Source organism: Macrobrachium rosenbergii, chromosome 12, assembly GCF_040412425.1.
Source record: "Macrobrachium rosenbergii isolate ZJJX-2024 chromosome 12, ASM4041242v1, whole genome shotgun sequence".
NCBI classification, from domain to species: domain Eukaryota; kingdom Metazoa; phylum Arthropoda; class Malacostraca; order Decapoda; family Palaemonidae; genus Macrobrachium; species Macrobrachium rosenbergii.
Genome location: NC_089752.1, coordinates 56,815,824 through 56,833,414, shown reverse-complemented (window position 1 = coordinate 56,833,414; position 17,591 = coordinate 56,815,824). Strand labels below are relative to the sequence as shown.

General features: G+C 36.1%; 1 long non-coding RNA gene across 4 annotated transcripts; it reads right to left on the bottom strand.

The window, feature by feature from the left end:
* Positions 1 to 33: 33 nt before the first annotated feature.
* On the bottom strand, positions 34 to 17,200 carry LOC136843674 (uncharacterized). 4 transcript variants are annotated; one of them, XR_010854642.1, is made up of 7 exons: positions 17,162 to 17,200; positions 13,882 to 14,139; positions 8,686 to 8,843; positions 5,624 to 5,890; positions 1,900 to 2,060; positions 573 to 1,067; positions 34 to 517 (listed from the first exon to the last, which is right to left on the bottom strand). It is a non-coding gene; the product is annotated as an uncharacterized lncRNA (long non-coding RNA). The 4 variants fall into 4 exon arrangements; XR_010854640.1 differs by having other exon boundaries at positions 34 to 1,067; positions 17,162 to 17,197; XR_010854641.1 differs by having other exon boundaries at positions 34 to 1,067; positions 5,752 to 5,890; positions 17,162 to 17,192.
* Between the last annotated feature and the right edge of the window lie 391 nt (positions 17,201 to 17,591).

The window sequence follows — 17,591 nt, the reverse complement described above, 5'->3', positions numbered from 1 at the left end:
AGGTTAAGAAGAAGGGGGAGTGAAAACCCGTGCTGAATCTTAAGTAAATTTATTATCAATATAGCACTTTGTTTTCAGGAAAAGGAGGCAGCTGGTAATGACGGAAGCAGTTTTACTGAACAGGAATTCTTTATTAATCATTGTGATTACTTGCACATACTACGGTAAAAAATTAAGATATAAAATCTACATGTAAAGTAATTTTTATCCAAATATGATTTTACATTAACTTAAAAATGTAACTATGATTATAAATTTGGTACTAAATACTACCAATTTCGTAAATGAAAATAATATAGTTACTGTTAGAAGGATAATTCTAGAGACATTGTTCTAAATATCTATATGAAGTACTATGTGGCAGCAGAACGCAGAAATTTTGCTGCTCAATTTCTAGAAATGAGAGTGTAACACTACGGCAATTATATCATACATAACCATTCAAGTTTCATTAAATCTGATGAATTCCTTAAATTGGACGTGTTCGCTTCTAGGCACTAATTAAAATCAACTAAATCTGATAAATTCCTTAAATTGGACGTGTTCGCTTCTAGGCACTAATTAAAATCAACACCTTAAAAACCATATTTGCCTCTGAGTATGCGTTCATGCACTAAAAATATTTCAGTTCGAAGGAAAATTAATCAACTTTGAAGTATAATGTGCCTTTAACAACTTAAATTGTGTAAATAGAGTACTCTGAACAACAAAAATCTGAAAACCAACCTTGCTGACATGCTGCTCCTAGATAATTTTGGCTGGAATCAGCCCTCTAACAATAACTGATTTTTTTCAGCCAGTACTGTAAAGTTCATTTGGATGGAAAAACTAACACTGCTCACCTTTTTTCTCTTAACATGGGGAAACACTTTTCAGTGAACTCCACTCAAAACACATTTACTGCACATTTACTCAATATATGTGAAACTTGAGACCACACATTTAACCAAGAGATACGCTGCAAGTGCTGCCATAAACTACTTTCGTATGTTGGCATCGTGCTAATCCTTCCGACCATCTTTAGAAGTCCGACCATCTTTAGAAGTCCGCCTTGCACTTGACTCTACCTGTAATAACGAAGATACGTTAGTCCCAAATCTACTATGAAAATGTTTTCTATTCGTGACTATTCTATTCGTGACTAACTATAAATCTGAACTAATTATGTATTAGTCACCCACTTTGCAAGTTACTTAATAAACAGTTGACCAGAGAGAAAAACACCACACGAAAGCTTCCAAACAAAAATACAACAAACGGCAAGGGTTTGAAGCAATATGCCTCCCAGAGAAAACGAGCCAGAATTCTTGAATTATATATACATTTCATGTGAAGACAAAACTTCACTAACAACGATGCAGAAACTATAAACAACATTTACGAGCGCATCGAATAAAAATTTACATAAATGGAATTCACATTCATTCTTTTCTAAATTTGACGTTAGTGAAGAAATTATTGGTGTATCATATTCACAACAAAATCAACAACAAGTAGACCATACCTTCCATAGTAAAAGATTATCGAAATGTCTTGCCATTGACATTACCTAGACGAAATTCTCATAGTTCCCATTTCATTCTAAATTTAACTTTAATTTCATTCTAAATTTAACTTTAAGTTCGAATTAAAACCCCTACTACCTTTAAGCCTTTTGATTCTGCATACGGAAGGGTTAATAAGTTCGAATTAAAACCCCTACTACCTTTAAGCCTTTTGATTCTGCATACGGAAGGGGTTAAATATTCTAGTTAAACTTCTCAGAATTAAAAGGTATATAAGTGGCATCTTTTCTCATTCACTAAAAGAACACTAAACTCATATCAGCAAAATGACTGCTAAACTCGTATCGGCAAAGATTAACATTCCTCCCAAATACTAGATCCATTTTATACACACCTTTGTCTTACAGGTCCAGAATGACATGGCACCCACCATTGCTAATATAAACATTTTAGTAGTGGGGGTTTGGTGGGAAGAACCACCGCTGAATGTAGATAAGCTTTCCCATTCCTTGTGGTGGCTTAGGATTGCCGATACACGATAAACCGGGAAACAACCTGCAATATACCAGTATCGGATTAGAGAACACAGACTACATAAACCTTGGTCTAGGGAAGATCAACACTTATTTGAAAACAAGAACCAAATTTGAGAGAGTGAGTGAGTTATCAGCTTATGCAAGGAAAAATAAAATAAAAATATCAAATCGGTTAGAAGTGGGTCCAGCAAGGCAATCACCAAGATTAAAGGATAAGCAAGTACGTGAAAAAGTGTGCAAGTGTAAGAAAAATGTAAAAAAAAAGGAACACACGAGGTGGTTTCACCAGATCAAAGGAGATGAAAAAATGGCCAATTATATCATCAGAGTAAGACTGCAACTGGGGCATGTAAATAATGGTAAGTTATGCAAAATTTACCACAATCATAGGACAGTGCAAGTATGACCACCACACGAAAATGCGGATTGTGTGATAAGGGGCGAGGATACAAGATGATACGAGTGACCTACTCATCTTAAAGGGTGAACAATTAAATGCGGAAGATATCTGAACCACCTGGTTTGTAACTGTCATGAAAGGCAGCAAACAAGGCAGGAAATACAGAAGAGAAGAAATTTCAGCCAAGTCCAATAAAAACTTCGAACTTGAATATTTCGATATGTAACCGTCCAGTTTAAGGGAGAAGGCAAGAAAGCGACAAATCAATAGGGAAAATACCGTAACTTCAAAATAAAAGGACAAAGCACACACATGAGAGGGCATTAATCAAAATGAGGGCACAAAAGGCAAGTAAATGAAAAGACAAAGCAAGCAAGCAAGCAACCGGGAAGGCAAAAAGCGCGAAACTGACAAGGCAAAACAAGCAATTGAGAACCAAAAGCCAGCAAGGACTAAAAGCAAGCAACAAGACAGCATTTTCAAACATGAAAATTAAATAGCATAACTTTTATTACAAAGATAATGCAATAGACATGATGATATTCATTATCAATACAAAGCCAAACTGGAAAATGGACAAAGTGTCAAGAATCTCAACGTGAAAAACTTAAGTATTGGTGAAAAAATTTAACTGGATATGTCTTGAAAAATAAATCGCGGACCTTCGCTATTTACTATCTATACTAGTGACATACGGGTCTGGACAACAGGATTTGGCATGTAATCATGAGGGGAGCAAGCCTTGGGGCGTGAAGCTTAAATCTCAAATTATGATAATCGACCCAGAACCCTTTAGCCTTTGCATCCCTATGAACTAAATTTAAATGGTACAGTTTTAAATGTCATTGACTTAAGATCTTTGGTATAACTTTTGATAATAAATTGACTTTCTCAAAAAGTTGGTATCTGGCGAAAATGTTTTCGAATGTTTCCTGATAAAGCTATTATATCTACCAAGATTTTAATTTTTTCTTTCCTTGCTTGGAATGTTGTGCTTGGCGTATTGTTCTTAAGTGTGGTCTTTGGGTGCTAACTCACCTCAAACTCTTAGAGTTGTCATCAGTCAAGTTTATTTTGCCAACTCTCAATGTTGACTTTTGGCGTCGACATAAAAAGGTTTATCATATTTGCACAAAATGTACTCTTACAACGAGCATTCGCTTCACTCTTCTTTACCTGACCTAGCTGTCTTTGTTCGCAGCACCAGGCAGGCTGCTGCTGAAAACAGTGCGTTGTTTACTAGTATCAGGTTTAATACTAAACAGTTGGCTAGGAGTTTTAAATTTTTGGCTACAACTATAATGTAGGATAGTTTGCCTAGTGCAGTTGTGGAATCTTCTGATCTCCAAATATTTAAGCAAAGAGCAACTGACTTCCCCAATTCAGGTGCATCGGTTTTATTTCCATATTCCCTATTTATTTATCACCCTGCAGGCTGATTTCCTTTTGGAAACCTCTTTGGTTTATTGTCGAAAGACTCTGTCCATAAGCGTTTTCAGCAGCAAACTAGACAGCCATCACTGGTGATACGTTAAGTACCTTAAAGCAAATTGAAGTGACCCGTATTCATTGAAGACTAGCAAGTTAATGCTTCAGAAAAATTAAGACAAAAGCAGTGATTAAACAATCACACTGAAATTTGTACATTTAAAACTACCTCTCTGAAAAATGTCAGAGTAACAAGTACTTTCTTTTAAAAGTATCAAGTGCAGCTACTAAGCCAATTCCTCTCTCAATACAGCACTCCGTTCATCAATTTTTCCATAATTCAACACCATTTTAACCCATCACAGGAAAATAGAATGAAGAGAAATTTACTCCTCAATAGCAAACAGAATATGTGATGTAAGTGATGTAAGTGATAACAGATTTATCTACCTTCATTAAAGAGAGTACCTATTGACAAGAGGAATGCCCTCTAAACGAATTTAACCTTACCCTTTCATTAGTCAGCTTCGGAGAAAAGTTTTGACAACCACCAACGTACAGATAGTGACTTGACTAATTTTTTTATATCGGGTCTTTCCAGTCAAAAACTTTCAGCCACATGCGTACTACACTTGCCAGTTTAATGTGCCACGTGTTTCTTCGGGTCATGTCAAGATTAGCGAACCCAATCCCAGCAGGGTTCCCTATTCTTTACAAGAAGATTATTGGGTTCGTTATTCTTTACATGGGAATAATCGGATTCGCTGTTCTGGACAGGAACACTTCGGTAACAGACATTTGATCCCCCAGGGGCTAGTACTGAACAAGGCTTAATACATTTGACCCCCCAGGGGCTAGTATTAAACACGGCTTAACAATGTAGATGAATCACTGTTTCGCCGTGTTAGTACTAGCCTTCATGTGGAATTGGAGTTCGGACGGGAAAGGGTTGGCCATTCTTTACATGGGGATCATTGGGTTCGCTGTTCTTAACATGGAGATGTTGGGTTCGCTAATCTTGACATGATCCGTTTCTTTCACTACCAGTCCCAAATTCAAATTAAAAAACACAGACTGCTAAAGACTTAAGAAAAAACCTTAAGAGTAACTAATAGACAAAATTAAAGTTAACTTACGAATATACCAAAACTCAAAATTATATTCATATGCCTAATTTAATAAGACAGCATACATAGCTTTACTCCCTGCCTGTAGCAAACAGGACAATTTGCAACCAATATACCTACATTTAGAACAGTTCAGTCCACAATTATTGTGGACATCTAAAATTTAAGAAAATATTTCAGTGGAAAAAGGTAGCAATAGTAGTTCCCAAGGCTCAAAACTGGAAAATCGTCGTCATAGTGCACAGAATGAAGTGGAAAAAAAAAGTCATCGTCATAATACAAAGGAAATGGATATTGTAAAGAGGTGCGACTACAACGATGCAATTCGTTGGGAAAATCATCTCTCTGATGAAAAAGCCAAGAGGCTGAAAACTTGAACCCAAAACGGGGATGGTTTAAGCATGTAACGAAAGGGGCGGGGAGGAGTAATTAAGGCAAGCTTACTAGTTAGGGAAATAACCAAGCATCAATATGAAAACCATTAACGCAGCCCGGAAATTTCTGGCGCAAGGGTACTGGAGAAGATTTGAACCAGATGAAAATATAAATTGAAGGTGAGTTAATGTGCATTAAGACATTTTTTACCTATTTCACGTCTAACCCCATGAAAGGTACAAAAAACCTTACCTATGATGAATTGATAGTTTATGACAAAACCAATCAAAAATCCCAGTACCCTAGTACCCTCTTTAAACGAATAAATTCTAAGAACCTTTGTCCTTATATGTAAAAACTTAAGTCTATAATAATACGACCGAAGCAAGTTGCCGAGTCGTGGAAATGCATCAGTCATCTCCAAATGTTTGACTATGCAGCCGAGGATTTGTTTAAAAATATCCAGGTTTTCGAAGTCCAATTAATTTCAAGTCTTGCGAATTGCTTTACTACACATTCCTGAAAGGAGAAAAACTCCGTTAAGAACTTTTTATACATCGTATTCTCAAAAGGAGCTATCAGATGAAGATTCATTGGGGCATTTAGCCTACAAATTTCTAACAAATGAAACTATGCAAAATTTTTCTTAGCTCCAGCATTATGCATACCAGGAATTTCGATAATTCACATACAAGACAGATAATGAAAGAAAGATCTGCTGTTAGTTTTAATTAAGTCTTGATCTGTCAGCCATAACTTTTTCTAGTAAACACATGGCCAAGACACCATTATAGTGTTTCCTTCTTCACGAACGGTCTATGAAAAAAATCCATCCTAATAGCCACAAGGATTAGAATTATGTTTCGTAAACTTTCTAAAACATCATGGTGTGGTAGAATGTTCAATTCATGATAGATTTGAAATAACAAAACTTAATTCAATTTCTTCCCTAAAATTCTCTCCCCCATGTAATGCCTTCTATTCAATTAACTTTGAAGGGATTTCATAAACCTGAACCTAATGGTTTCAAATTATCCAGGATCTTGGGGCTAAATCCACACTAATTTTGATATAGGCTAATAGAAATAAGTCGGTTCTAAATTTGATATAGGCTAATAAAAATAAGTCTGTTCTCAAGTCTTTTAGCTGAAAACTGAAATCCATACCTGTCCCTCACGACGGACCAAGTACTAATGCAAAATACCGTAAGACTTTCCAAACTAGTTGATAAACACACGAGGTCTAACACTGGCCGCTGATCTTCTGTAGGTCATGTTACGTATTCCCAAAGTAATTAAGTTTTCATTCAGATATCAACTAATTCAATCAAATTTTGATTTGAGTCGTTCTCGTGTTTCAGAAAATTTTATCGAGTATCGAAATATTCAGCTGTTGACTTTCCACTGCTCTTCCATTTAGAAAGTTTAAGAGCCATTGATTGAAAATATTCTAATACTGCCTGTACCTTTTTTCAATGAAAATTAAACTGTACTAAGTAGGTTCCATTATACCCAGTACGCGAATTACCAAGCTTTATTACTGCATTTATTCAATCTTAAAGCGTTCAGCTAACTGATCTTCAGAAAAACTGTACTGCCTCAAATATCACCTATGAACTTGTTGCCAATTTCCAGTTAGGAGTAAATTTACATTCTATAGCCTACTTAGGCCATCAAAAATAGAAAATTTTAATTTCATCGGACTTTCAATACTTCATGTACCTTAAGACATCACTTGTTCTAGTTCAATGCTGGTCAGTGAACTGAAGGAAAAAATAATTAGCCATTGCCTTGGTATGGAGACTTTATTGAATTAATCTAATTTTGATTACTATGCAGTGTACTCATACTTTAAAAAAAGAAAAGTAAAATTTGCCGTGCAGTGGCTAAAACAAAAAACATATCAAAGGAGAGGCAATTTATTGATGTTTTGCATGGTGCAAGCAACAAATTTAATCTTCCTGTTGTTGGCAATTTTTTTTACAACATATACACAGCGTTTATTTTGGCTATCTGAAGCTTAATTTGTTGTTTTACTTTTTGAACAGTGATAGTTTCAAAACACCAAAAACAATATCCTACCACGAGAATCTGAACTTCACACGGGCCAAGGAAAAACCTGGAGCTGCAAGCTCTCGACGAGAATTCTTACATCATATCCATAGGTTTTAATGCCAAATAGCTGGTACAGATAGCATAAATTTACACCTATTTAGCAACGTAATGCATCGTAGTTTTGTATGGAGTAAACTATTCATGAATTGTAAGTAATTTTTAAATATTTTCCTTAAAGTATAGACATTTAGTTAACGATAACCCCTTTTCACCTAACATTTTCGTGTTGGTTCTCTCAAGATACTGCAGTAAATTACAACTATTTAAATTCAAAATCACATCAATAGTAGTACCATAACAGAAAAAAATCATTTTTCCATACCATTCAGTGAGAAATACCACTAAGTGCAAACGTTGTTGGTATTTGGTTTGTGCATCAGAAAAATATGGATACACTGCGTTTTATTAAGTAGGATCAGGCACTCCCGTGCTATTTTACATGTAATTTTACTATAAAAGTTTTTCTCATAGTTTCAAGGGGAACCAAAATTGCAATGGGCTTGATAAAAACCTCTCTTAGGGTACAGGAAGCAAAGCTCCCAAAACATATTCTGACAAAATATTCCGAGTGCAGCATTAGAATCTAAGCTGATATTCCTAAAACATACGAAAGATGTTCAGTGCCCAAGAATATTTTTTTTCTTTTAATTGTATATAAGCAGTGAAACCTTCAGTATTTCCAAATGCATAATGATCTTCAAGAACATTTTCACGGTTGTACCATTCAAGCCAGGAGTTACCTCACCAACCCATCTATGGTTTGTCAGTATCAATTTAGCTGGTTTCTGCCCCGTAGGAGGGTAGCGCCGCGCCGTCAGTGCACCTCATGCGGTGTAATGTAGGCATTACTTAAGGGTCTTTGCAGAGTCCCTTCGGCCCCTAGCTGCAACTGCCTTCATTCCTTTTGCTGCACCTCCGTACATATTCTCTTCCATCTTACTGTCTACCCTCCCCTAATGATTGATTCGTAGTGCAACTGCGAGGTTTTTCTCCTGTTACACCTTTCAAACTTTTACTGTCAGTTTCTGTTTCAGCGCTGAAGGCCTTAGTTGCCCCAGTGCTTGGCATGTATGCCTAAAATCAATCTAAATTAAAAAATCTAGCTGGTTTCTCATCGTCAAATATTCTGTCATCAGTAGTACCATCAAATTGATCATGCAACCTTCACGAACAAAACTTGAATGCAACAGAACTTATAACCTTATAAAATCGGCAAATGGCAACAATTCAACAAAGACTTCAAAATCAGGATGGACTTCGTCTGGTCTCTCCACACTGATGCACTGAAGATAACTTACTGCGTTCGTTCATTTTGAGAGAGCTCGAACAGCCTTCAGTGCTTACTTGGTAATAACTACCTGGAATGAAATAATGACAACTCAGTACTAGGTTTACGATCAAGTTGATATTTGTGAATTATACTTCCTTAAAACTAAAGATAAAAAATTAGGTTCAAAATTAAGCCAAATATCCCTTTGGGCAGGGATCTTTAAAGCCTGAATGGAGTCAGTCTAGAAATTGCACAAAATTCACCAACTCCCAGCATCTTCATTAGTGAAATACCAATTACCTATCTACCTACTGTCTGTGCTTGCAAGACTACTCCATATCTGCAAGAAAGCGAGGGTGGCATTAGTGTTGTATCCCAGATTCAAGTGGTCAAGAAAATTTATTACTCCAGTTTAATTGAATGGGGTCATGACGCAAGACCCTAAACTTTTAAATTTTCACCATTTACTTATGCCTGCCTCTTCAACACCCAAGGACTACAGTTTACATAAAAGGATTTCATTGTTTTGTTGAGCCAATGACTTTAGAGGCAAGGTACAACTGAGACCAAAACCATTCCCAGTAGCTTGACCTAATGATTTTTACTTCAACGTGCCCTCAAATAGCACTTGTCTAAGTTTTGAAACTAGTTTCATTTCAACAAGAATGGGGAGATTTTACATTTTACTCAGCTATTGACAATGACCACAATTTGAAATCAACTGGGATCCATGTAAAGGTCAATAAAAACTAAAGGTAGGATCAATTTCTGCACGTGTGATGTGGTAGCAAAGGAAGGATGAAAGTGTTTAATTATTAAAGTATATGATGCAACCTCACTGGTAGATTTATGGTCTAATGCTGCACAAACACTTTATAGGCCCCATTTTGATTAGATTCTGTAGTTTAGGTTCTACCCATGTAATGCCTTGTCGACATCACCCTATGTCTAAATGGAACTCTTTCACTGCAAATTTTTTTAAAACACGACTTCAAGTGATTACACTTTCAATTTCGATCAAAATTGTTTAACAGCGTTAGATTTTTTATTACTATGTTATACACAACTAACAGTTTGTCAAATAGTAAACAGCAGCATGTACTTTCTGCATCAGCGAACACATCCTAAAATTGCAAGGTTTGTCTTAGGGACTGAAATATGCTGTCAAAAATATACTTAGTTTCTAGGGAAAATTCACCTAATTGAGAGTATGAAATCTAATGTCAACTGAGAGTATGAAAATGTCAAAACCAAACTATACAAATGTTTATGATTAAAAGAATTTACAAGTTTCATACAAGGTAATAGTTTAGAACACAGTAATTGTTGGATGCAACCACGCATTATGGCTTACGAAATCTGAGACAAGATGCACCATATTCATGAGACGACCGAGTTCAAATGGAGTTTTTTTCATTCTCATAAGTCCCATACAATTGTCCAGCTTGCTGAAATACAACTATCCGACCCAAGTTACATAAGAAAATGGTGACAATCACTTGAGAGTACTTTGCTTCTGCAATCTACTTGCCATTTTACTAGGCTGGGTAAATTTTTACAATAGTTCCAACTCCATTATTCTAAAATGATTATGTATTTTCATGTGTGTTTTAATGGGTTCTGAATGGTTATGATAGTAATACATCAGGGAAATGAGTTGTTTTTGAGTTACTAGCCTATACACCCCTACTACATCCAACAAGGTTGGGAATCCTTTGGAATGCGGGGTTTTGGGTGGGGTAAATCACCGACACAAAATAGCATTTGAATTAATGAAAATGAGGTAAATCATAGCATACCTAGCAAGCCATAGTCAGGCAACGTAGGCTAGTGTATTGTAGTCTAACATCCTTTAACCTCAAGGGGGTAGTGGAACGGTGCTTCGCACTTTATCTGCATTTATAAAGATTCTTGGCAAACTCGTATATACTGGCAAGAAGTAATGTTGCACTGCTCGTGCTAGCCACAGGGGTTAAAGGAGGTAAATCATGTTACAATATTTTTTTAAAAAATTATAAATTTACCTTAATTGGATGGACACAAACGTTTTGATGGGTTATATCCAGAACAAAATGGTTGTGGCTCATCTATAGTGTCGCCGTCGTCGTCATCAGAAAATGATTCCCTAGGTGGTGATGGTGGCTTAGTGTCGTCATTCGATGGGCCGGAGTTCAATTCCGCGGCTTATGATGAAGGATTAGAGAATTTATTTCTGGTGATAGAAATTCATTTTCTCGCTATAATGTGGTTCGGATTCCACAATAAGCGAAGTAGGTCCCGTTGCTAAGTAACCAATTGGTTCTTAGCCACGTAAAATAAGTCTAATCCTTCGGGCCAGCCCTAGGAGAGCTGTTAATCAGCTCAGTGGTCTCGTAAAACTAAGGTATACTTAAGTGTCACTTAAAGGTGGATATAATTTAGCAGCTTCAAGTAAAAATTGGTGTAAAACTGAAGGTAATTCTAAGCCGGCTGTCCGCGGTGAGCTAGACTATGGCAATTGACGTTTTCCTGTGTTATTTTACTTGCTTTACAAGAATTTAAAGTAATATTTTGTCAGCCGGCTGTAACTAGCTGTCATTGACCTTTGAAGACTCTGTGACTTGAATTTTCTGTCTAGAGTAGGTCTAAGCCGGCATTCATGCGCAAGCCCCCCAACCCTCCATAGCTAATACGGCAAAATTGTAACCAGTAAACACCCCTAAAAATACCAACATAACGTACCCTAGAAGTGTTTACTGGTTACAATTTTGCTGTATAAGCTATGGAGGTGGGGGGGGGGCAGCTTGCCGCGGAATGCTGGCTTAGACCTACCCTGCGTTAGGTAATTCAAGTCGTGTAGTCTTCAAAGGTCAATTACAGTTTTGTTACAGCTGGCCGACAAAATTTTACTTTATATTCTTGTAAAGCAAGTAAAATAACATAGAAAAACGCCAATTGCCACAGTCTAGCTCACCGCGGACAGCCGGCTTAGAATTACCAAACTGAACTGTACTGCTGCAGGTGACACTCCGTGTTGTCTTAAAAAATCAATGCATCGCGTTTCATTTTCAAAGAAATCGTGAATTAAGCGAAAATAAAGTTACAAGACGAACACAGACTGGATATAAGCCTCACTCTATGACAGACTTGAACCAAATGACAAGCGAAAATGTCTGACACCTGTAAGATTTTCACCAGGTCACGTGATTCCTAGACATAACACGTAACTACCCACAATGCAATTTTAAGGGGGAAAAAATTCGCATCAGAACCACAATGCAGTTCTGAACAAAAACTCGCATCAGAGCACAAACTGTGTCTGTGTTAAAGTAAACAAAACTTTGAAATTTTTCAAAGATGGGGATTATATAAACATATCTCGGATATGCTGAATTTCCCCCAAAAAGTTTTCAGAGAGTCATTTTTTATGCAAAATTCATCTATAATACTATAATTATTATAGAATGAGTTTGAACTATTGTAAAATACCCTAGGTTGTTTTATGGCTACATATCCACTGTGGTTGTAATGCCCTGTTGTACCCTGGCCTCCCTGTAGTCACAATGTGCCCCTGTAACCACAATGCTCCCCTTTCACTTAGGCTGCCATGCAGCTGAAACACCCGGCTGCACCCACTGTAACCAGGCCACCCTGTGGCCACAACGCCTCGCTGTAGCCTGGCTGCAATGTCTCATAGTACGAAGGCCACCCTATGGTCACAGCATTCCACTATATCCAGGCCACTCCATGACCACAACGTCCCGTTGTACGAAGACTACAGTATACCTGGTACGTCCTGCTGTACCCTTGCTGCCTATGTATCACGGCCACATGATCCTCCTTATTGCTGCAGCAATTTCTTTTACCTAGACTATCTAATGCTGCAACTTCCTATTGTACCTAACCTGCCCTGTGGCACTAGTGACCTACCAAGGCTGTCCTAGGATATCATGAACATAAATGGAAGATTAAAGGACACCTCAGTACCCTCTGAGTTAAATTTTAGGCTCAATAGAGAATTAAAGAGGAAATGTTACTATTAGTCGTACTTATTGAAATCATCACTCCTACCCGAGTTAATTCACTCATACCGGAGTTAATTTTAGTAACAGCATTACGGAATTACTAATATAATTTAATATTTTAGGATATCAGTAGTATCGGAAAGACTATCCTATAGATTCCATTCAATATACAACTTCTCTACAGTAGTTATGCTACGTAAACTATAATTTTTCTGAAAATTATCACGAGATCTTCAAATCTCGAGAAATTAAAGGAGTCACTCCCCAGTAATAACATCCAAAGTTCAAGCACACGTTTCGGCACAGCTCACTCTCTAAACAACAAAAAACCACCACTGGAGAAAATTTCTACACGAACCTATTTGCGTATTTTATGAAAACCTATGGTTTACTTTTTGCAGAATCTTGGGCACTTAATGAGCCAGCACTGACCTACACTTTAAGGAAAATCCAAAATCCATGTCGGCGTAACAAAAAAAAAAAAAACATCCCTGACCCACAAGCACTAACGTTACGAGAAAAAAATTCCACAGGTCGACAAGGGTAACGGTGGCTAAGTTTCATTTGCTTTTGCATGCGGAAAAACCCCTAATAACTGAGGAAAAATGAATCCTTGCCAAATTAATATTTAGCAACCTCGTGAATATTTAAATTTTAATCTGTTTCGAAGTTTTAAACCAATTTTACCATGGCTGTTTTAGATCAAACCCGCCTTGTGCTGGCACGGGATCTTGCCCCTAGAGCAGCCCATAGCAATGTTTATTACCATACGGGTATTCCTGCAAATTTCCCGGAGAGAATGGAAATTATTAAACCGTTCTTTGGCTTGCACTGCGATCATTAGTTACATCGGCGACCGTAAAACTACATGGATCTAAGTATAAACATAGGTTAAACCTGAGCTCAGCTTTATAAAATTATTCACAATTGCACAGTGCCGTGTGATTCCTTCGATTCATCTATGCACAAATTATACAACACTCGTTTCCTGATACCGAATAAATTCACAATAAGAAAACTAATACCCAAAATTGGAAAACGAGCAGCCACAGCCGGACAATTAACGAAAGTTAAGTTGCTGGACTCACGATCTAAGTATACCTAGACCGTGGCTGGACTCACCTTAAGAGTTAAAGGTTTCGTATAGCAAACAGTAAATCTTGAATGCACATGAATCAAATAGTCAGTGCACACAAAGTCAATTAAAGTTCCTTCAGAAATATCTTCGGAAATTCAAATATTTGCTTAGGACGTCTTCTCTTCTTTGCTACCGTGTCCATCTTCCTTCTTGTGGAAAGTGAAAGAGAAAATGACTCCTGATTGGCTGAGAGAAAATCAAGGAGTCTCTAGAAGGCGTTAGGTCACAAGCAACACCGACATCTGTTGGTAAGGAAGGAAACTATTAAAGCACGAAAAAATAATGTAAAACATAACAGTAATGATAAACATGTCTTGATTTATTCGAAGTGTCAATATGTAAAAATAATTCATCATAATCAGTATTGTTTCATGTCTGAACTTTTTCCATATGTACAGATTTACAGAATTTTACGTCTAATTTGAATTTTGTGTTATTTTATTTCTTCTCTCTCTCTCTCTCTCTCTCTCTCTCTCTCTCTCTCTCTCTCTCTCTCTCTCTCTCTCTCTGTGGAAGGATGGTAACGGAAAATCACTGGCGACAACCTCAAATTGTCCTTCTCAGAAGCAGTGAACCAAGTTATCACTGAATATTATCTCCCACATTATTGCCATTGTCTTCCTTTCGAAGTGCGAAAAGAAGAGTTTTATTTATACGTAAATATATAACAGAGTCTCAGGTGGAACGTATTTCTTGTCGTTGTATTCTACAAAAATACACTACATGGTTGACTATCTACACTTTGTATTTCTGTTCGAGATAACTTTCATCTTTTACTCTTTCTGAAAGCTTATGATTTAATTTAGTATATTTTTCCCTTCAATGACATTACAGACATAATTACATGTAATGGCAAACAGTTATGACAGATTCTGTTATGGCAGCATCCGAATTTCTGCTTATGACGAGTTATTGTTTTTTCTTTATGCCAGAAAGCTTAAGATTAACCAAAGTACAGTATTTGCTTTCAGTTGAGCTAACCACATGCTTAAATGATATGCTACGGATAAAGCATGTCTCGATATCATAGTTGTAATGAGAAATTAATCCGTGAATGAGTATATCTGATTACAAATTTCCAATCTTCATAACTAACAATATTAATATTAAAAAATTACACAATTAAACATGAAATCTGTAATTTTACACAACTAACAGAGTTTAATATTCCATTTTAATACACAATTTTTCAAATACATTTTTCATTATTCCTAAAATCAGCAGCAATAGAATCTAAAAAGAGATGATGTGTGTGTATTCATGTATATGAATGTATATAAATTATAAATACATATATACACTCACATATAATATGTGTATTCATGTATATAAATGTATATATACATATACATACTACACACACACACACACCACACACACACACACAACACATATATATATATATATATATACGAGTATATATATATATATATATATATATATATATATATATATATATATATATATATATATATATTATGTGTGTGTGAATATTCACAATAAATATTCTTAAGGTCGAATATTGAAAATCATTGTGAACGCAGATCTAGTAATTTTGTGAACGTTTACCATTTCAAGTACCATTCTCTAAGTCGCTGCCTGCAACTTCACTTAAAATATCTCTCACTCTCACATACGGCATTGTTGGCTAGAGCGCTTAAAAACTAGTATACCTGAGAAACGCCGAAGAAGGTTCTGTTAGGTTTTCCTAATCTGTACATTTAGCGTAAACCAGCGAAAAATGGTGCATGTTGTTACCTATATTATTTGTACATATTAATTAAGCAAACATCTATGCAAGAATGAATATAATTATTATTATGTGATGAAAAAGTGCTCCTTAGATAACCTAAAAGTGCTGCACGACAGTGTGACGTCATATAAGAAGACCTGCCGACAAATTAAAAACTATTTTGTTGTCTGCCGTTCAAGCTCTTTGAAATTCTTTGAATTGTTTCTGACTTACATTTTTACACATTTAAAAAGTTACATACTTTAGTTTATGAAGAAAGGAATTTATATAACTACATAATTCAATCTTTTGAATGGTTTCTTTAAAAAGATCTGGTAATACATAAAACTGGTAGGAATGTCTCGGAGAGAGGAACCAGAATTTGCTACAGAAACAGGAAAATTTAGTTTTTAACAAGGTGCACTACTCAGCGGTGTCTGGTTAAAGAGTAATTTCTAATCATTTACTGGGAAATTACTCATCTTTAGCTTACTATGTTGTATGAAGGTATTAATCTTGCTTTGATTACTACTGTTGAGGTCATTACAAGGTCGGTTCCTCTGATTAGAAATTAGGGGCTAAATTTAAAGAAGCACATTCTGTTTATGTCTGTCATTATCAAACCGAATTCAGTCGGTTTAAATACGATACCATAATTCCTCTACCATGTCTCAAAATGGAGCAGTTGAAGGAGTGTGAATTTTTTGTTTAAAAAATAAGGATTTACGAGAAAAATTCCTTGAGGTTTCATCGAAGCACAGGACGCATCGACAGAACTACTGAACAATAATTATGAAATACTGTCCTTCGCAGAGAGAGAACGAGAGAGAGAGAGAGAGAGAGAGAGAGAGAGAGAGAGAGAGAGAGAGAGAGAGAGAGAGAGAGAGCAGCTAAAAACGTTCGTTTTTAAAGGCTGAAAACCATCAAGAATCGTTCTGAAATCATTTGAAGTAGAGGATGCGCGAGATGAGACGGAACAAGGGAATACAGACGAAGGAGATACCTCCACGAACTGTATTTACCTGACCCACCTGTAATTAGTTGGAGATACCCTTTGTATGTCAAGTATGGGGATGAACAAAGCGCTGACGAGTTTCTCAAGGCCAGACAGGACTTTTGGACAATTGAAAATACGACGAATAATAACTGTACCGCAAAAGTTAGGCGATATCGCGCAAAAATGCATATTCACGATTTGAATATTCTTGCCATCAAGACATTCAAGTGATGCTATATTAATTCTTCAGCCAGGTGCTTGCATGACAGTTCTGTATATTTTGTTTTCAAGAATCATGTATAAAAATCCATTTACACAGGTATAATTTTTATTATATTTCAATATGTCGGGTGCCCATCACGTCTTTTAATCAACACGAATATTAAAGCAGCTTTCTCCTTATATTATTGCTTGCTACATACTAAGGAATAAATTATGATTGAGACGAAAAAATAAATGTATGTCTCGTTTAGAAAATGAATATTTCCTAGATCTAATTTTACTTTAAATTCTCGGATGTTCACGAAATATTCACCTTGCAACTCCAGTCAAATCATAGCCCACTCTTCCGCACGTTTGTTTGCTAGAGCGTTTCAAACACAACTAAATATGAGAAATACTAATGGTCGTTCTTTTAAGATTTCCATTTCCGGAAAATATACAGTACACCAGCGTAAATTGGCAGTTTTATAAAAAAAATTCTTTATAAAAAATTATTATTGTAAAAAATTTTTACAAGACTGACTATAATGAATATTAAGAAAGGAAAAAATACGAATTGAACAACTTAAAGGAACTACATGTGTGACGTCATTTCGCAAGACCCCGACCACTGCTTACAAAAACTATTATGTTGTTTGTTGTTGCACCCCTTAAACACCTATGTAATGGTTTTAAAGTTACAAATTTATATATTTAGCACATATTATATACTTTGATTTATGAAGAAAGGCATTTACATAGAT